Source organism: Equus przewalskii, chromosome 14, assembly GCF_037783145.1.
Source record: "Equus przewalskii isolate Varuska chromosome 14, EquPr2, whole genome shotgun sequence".
NCBI lineage: Eukaryota > Metazoa > Chordata > Mammalia > Perissodactyla > Equidae > Equus > Equus przewalskii.
Window position 1 is genome coordinate 7,183,671 of NC_091844.1, and position 6,000 is coordinate 7,189,670.

Consider the following 6,000-nt stretch of genomic DNA (forward strand, 5'->3'; position numbering starts at 1 on the left):
TAGGGGACTTTAACATTCCACTTACATCAATGGATAGATCATCCAGATAGAAGATCGATAAGAAATCATTGGCCTTAAATGATACATTAGACATTAGATGGATTTAACAGATATATACAGAACATTCCACCCAAAAGCTGCAGAATACACATACTTTTTGAATGCACATACAACATTCTCCAGGTTATATCACATATTAGGTCACAAAACAAGTCTCAATAAATTCAAAAATATTGAAATAATAGCAAACATCTTTTCTGACCACAACAGTATGAAACTAGATATCAACTACAAGAATAAAACTGGAGGGGCTGGCCCTTTGGCTGAGTGGTTAAAGTTCCACGCACTCCACTTTGGTGGCCCAGATTCACAGGTTCAGATCACAATCATGGACATACTCCATTCATCAGCCATGTTGTGGGGGCATCACACATACAAAATAGAGGAAGACTGGCATGGATGTTAGCCCAGGGCTAATATTGCTCAAGAAAAAAAAGAGAGGAAGACTGGCAACAGATGTTAGTTTGGGGCAAATCTTCCTCACTAAAAAAAAAGAATAAAACTGGAAAAGTCACAAATATGTGAAGATTAAGCAAAATGCTGCTGAACAATTATTGAGTCAATGAAGAAATAAAAGGTAAAATCAAAGGTAAAATAAAAAAATACCTGGAGACAACTCAAAATGAAAATACCACATACCCAAATCTATGGGATACAGCAAAAGTGGTACTAAGAGGCAAGTTTTATAGAAATACAAGCCTACCTCAAAAAACAAGAAAAATCTTAAAGAAACAATCTAACGTTACACCTAAAGAAACTAGAAAAAAAAGAGCAAATCCGAAAATCAGTAGAAGAAAAGATATAATAAAAATTAGAACAAAAATAAATGAAATAGAGACTAAAAAGACGGTAGAAAAGATCAGCAAAACTAAGGGCTGGTTCTTCGAAAATATAAACAAAGTTGACAAACCTTTAGCTAGACTCACTAAGAAAAAGAGAGAAGGCTCAAATAAATAAAATCAAAAATGAAAGGGAGAAATTAAAACGGACACCTAAGAAATACAAAGGATTACAAGAGACTACTATGAAAAGCTATATGCCAACAAATTTGATAATCTAGAAGAAATAAAGTCAGCATTTTACAACCTTCCAAAACTGAATCAATAAGAAATAGAGAATCTGAATATACTGATCACTAGTGAGGAGATTGAAACACTAATCAAAAACCTCCCAAAAAACAAGAGTGCAGGACCAGATCACTTCCTCAATGAACTCTACCAAACATTCAAAGAAGATTTAATACCTATCCCCAAACTTTCCCAAAAAATTGAAGAGGAAGGGACACTTCCTAACACATTCTGCAAGGCCAACATTACTCTGATACCAAAACCAGACAAGGACAAGACAAAAAAGGAAAATCATAGGCCACTGTCACTGAAGAACATAAACGGAAAAATCCTCAACAAAATGTTAGCAAATCAAATACAGCAATACATTAAAAGGATAGTATTCCATGATCAAGTGGGATTTATTCCAGGGATGCAAGGATGGTTCAATATCTGCAAATCAATCAACATGATATACCACATTAACAAAATGAAGAATAAAAATCACATGATCATCTCAATACATGCAGAGAAAGCATTTGACAAGATACAGCATCAATTTATGATAAAATCTCTGAATAAAATGACTGTAGAAGGAAAATACAGCAACATATTAAAGGCCATATATGAAAACCTACAGCTAACATCATAATCAACAGTGAAAAGCTGAAAGCTATCACTCTAAGAACAGAAATAAAATAAAGATGCCCACTTCTACCACTCCCATTTAACATAGTATTGGAAGTCCTAGCCAGAGCTATTAGTCAAGAAAAAGAAATAAAAGGGATCCAAATTGGAAAGGAAGAAGTAAAATTGTCACTATTTGCAAATGATATGATTTTATATATAGAAAACCCTAACGAATCCACCAAAAAACTATTGGAAATAATCAATAAGTGAAGTTGCAGGGTACCAAATCAATGTACAAAAATCAGCGGTGTTTCTACACACTAAAAATGAAAAAAAATGAAAGAAAAAACAAGAGTACAATGCCATTTACAAACATAACAAAAAGAATAAAATACCTAGGGACAAATTTAACAAACGGGGTGAAGGACCTGTACACTGAAAACTATAAAACATTGCTGAAAGAAGTTGAAGAAGACACAAAGAAATAAAAAGATATTCCATGCTCATGGATTAGAAGAATTAACATAGTTAAAATGTCCATACTTCCCAAAGGAATCTACAGACTCAATGCAATCCTTATCAAAGTCCCAGTGACATTTTTCACAGAAATAGAAGAAAGAATCCCAGAAATTAATATGGAATAACAAAGACCCCGAAAAGCCAAAGCAATGCTGAGAAAAAAGAACAAAGTTGGAGTTATTACACTCTCTGATTTCAAAATATGCTACAAAACTATAGTAAGCAAAACAGCATGGTATTGGCACAAAAACAGATACACAGATCAATGGAAAAGAATCAAGAGCCCAGAAATAAACCCAGATGTCTATGGATAGCTAATATTCAACAAAGGAGCCAAGAACATACAATGGAGAAATGAAATTCTCTTCAATACATTGTGTTGGGAAAACTGGACAGCAACATGCAAAAGAATGAAAGTAGACGTTATTTTACACCATACACAAAAATTAACTCAAAATGGATTAAAGACTTGAATGTAAGACCGAAAACCGTAAAACTCCTAGAAGAAAATATAGGCAGTATGCTCTTTGACATTGGCTTTAGCAGTATCTTTTTTGAATATCGTGTCTTCTCAGGCAAGGGAAAGAAAGGAAAAAACAAACAAATGGGACTGCATCAAACTAAAAAGCTTCCGCACAGCAAAGGAAACCATCAACAAAACCAAAAGACAACCTACCTACTGGGAGAAGATATTTGCAAATCATATACCCAAAAAGTGGTTAATATTCAAAATACATAAAGAAATCATACAACTCAACAACAACAAAAAACACAACCTGATTGAAAAATAGGCAGAGGATCTGGATAGATATTTTTCCAAAAAAGATATACAGATGGCCAACGGGAACATGAAAAAATGTTCAACATCACTAATTATTAGAGAAATGCAAATAAAAACTACTTTGAGATATCACCTCACACTCGTCAGAATCGCTATTGTTAAAAAGACAAGAAATAACAAGTGTTGGAGAACATATGGAGAGGAGAGAACTCTCAAACACTGCCCATAGGAATGCAAACTGGTGCAGCCACTATGGAAAACAGTATTGAGATTCCTCAAAAAATTAAGAATAGAACTACCATATGGTCTAGCTATTCCACTTCTGGGTATTTATCCAAAGAACAGGAAAACACTAATTCAAAAAGATATATGCACCCCTATGTTTATTGCAGCATTTTTCACACTAGCCAAGACTTGAAAACAACTTAAGTGCCCATCAACAGATGAATGGATAACGAAGATATACATATATATATACACACACACAAGGGAACACTACTCAGCCATAAAAAAGATGAAATCTTGCCATTTGCAACAACAAAGATGGACTCCGAGAGCATTATGCTAAGTGAAATTAGTCAGATGGAGAAAGCCAAATACCATATGATTTCACTTATATGTGGAAGATAAAACGATAGCAACAAGCAAACACATAAACACAGAAAATAGATTGGTGATTTCCAGAGGGAAAGGAGGGAGAGTCAAAGGGGTAAAAGGGAACATTTGTACAGTGATGGATGGCAACTAGACTTTGTGGGGTGAACACAGTGTGGTCTACACAGAAGTCAAAATATAATGACGTACACCTGAAATTTATATAATGTTATAAAACAATGTTACCTCAATAAAAATTTAATCAAACAAACAAGAATAATTATACCAGACCATAGGTGTAAACCTGGAGCGTCCTGGCAAATTGTGTCACACGGTCTCTACAAATGAGGAAGAAGAAAAAGGAGGAGGAAGCAGCACAGCACATTACTGGGCCCTACGAGCAGGGATTCAAAGAAAGAATGAAGTTCCAGCTTTCCAAAAATTTGACACAGAAAACAAAACTAGGAGCAGAACAAGTTCCATGAAATACATCTAAAGATGCAGTTTTCAAAAATTCCGTGGCCCATCCAAATTTTTTATTTTAAAGAATTTTGTTTTTATGATTTACTTGTTCAAAGGAGCAGTATCACAGAGTTCATGGAAGAATTTTGAAACGGATTCCATGGATCTACTTCTACTTCTGGCCAGGTGACCTTAACCAAATTACTAATCTTTCGAAGTGTTCTTATCTGAAAAAGAGGAGGGTAACAATATCTACCTCATCCAGTGGCCAAGAGCATTAAATTAGGTAAAGAAAGTAAGGTATCTGGCATATAATTTGCACTCAATAAATTTTAGTTGTTATTATTTTTAATCACATTTCCTACTCTATGGGAGGGTAAAAACTTTTTTTGCAATGACAGTGCTCAGTAGAAAATGAGAATTATTACTCATAATTCATAGACTATCTCAACACATCTTCCATATCAAACTGCAGGATGATTCGTGTTTTTTCTCTTAGTTCATATTAGTGAGTGTAGATGATGCCTACCCTCCCCTTACCCGACACTTAGCAGAGATCATTGGGAAATTGAGGTTGGAAATATTGAGAAAGGCTACCATCTAGAAGCTACTTTTTAGTAAGAAAATAGAATTAAAAACTCACATATGGATTTTTTTTCTCTTTCCTTCATAGTTTGACTGTAAAATAGATCAGATCCCATCACTAAAATGAGACTACAGGTGGACCACAAAGAGGTCATCATATTGGGTCAATTTTTTTTTCAGAAGAGATTACATGAGTAGTCTCGTAATGGAAAACTTCTTTGTAACAGATATTTTAGTTCTCTATTTACTTTTCCTCTAAAAAGAAACAGCAGAGAGAGAGTCCCATTGTGCTCTACAGAAAGACCAAAACTAATAATCAGAAAATCTCTGTTCTCAGGCATTGATTATCTGATTGGCTTTGGGAAAGTCACTTTACCCATTTAAGACTTGATTTTTTAATCTATAAAATGAAGATGCCGTCCATACCAGGTATCCCTTTCATGCTCTAAAATTCCAAATCTTTGTGAATATATTATAACACGTTTACCCTTGCAATCAACTGATAGCTGGTAGTGCATTCTGATAGCACAAGTGCTGTCAGAGAAGTGATGCCAATATAAGGAGGGTAGTAGGAGAAAAACTTGAATTCTGAAACAGCCTACCGACTTGTCTTCCAGGGTAAGGTTTTGCTGTCAACCCTGTCAATTCTCGGCATCACTTCTACGAATGCAATGGTACTTTCACACAGCTGCCAGAATGTTCTTTCTAAAAGGCTTTCTTAATCCAGCTTCTCTAGAAAATAATATGAGACAAAACTTACATGAGTGATGCAAACCAAAGGCAGCAAGAATGAGAGAAAAAGGGAAGTGAGGGAGAAACACTTCCAGAATGACAGCACGAGGAGCTCTACAGACCCTCTCGCTAATGAAACAACCACAGCTGGTAACAATTATTAAAAATAAAAATGGCCATTCTGGAAATTGTCCTAAGAGCCTAAAGCAATTGAAGACAATCTTCTACACACTGGTAAAACCTGTAAGAGTCTATAACAGGACATGTTTCCTCCACTGACTTCCCAGTAGAGTGAGGAAAACTCTACTCTGGGTGGGCACAGCCAAGAGGATGGGGGCCCTTCTTACTCCATCTCTCAGTCTAGGTCAGCAGTTTCTACTGAGAAAAGTCAGGCTGTCAGTTTTTGTCATCAATACCCCTACCCTCCAGCCCCAGCAAGGTGTTGCACAAGCTCTATTGCAGGCAAGTGTGACTGAGAGATCCCTTCTTCTATAAAGACCCACTCATAGGCCTGAAGTTCTACCCCAAATATGGCAGGCCAAGAACACTGGGCTCCAACCACTCTCATCCCAGCTTACTCATAGGGCTGAG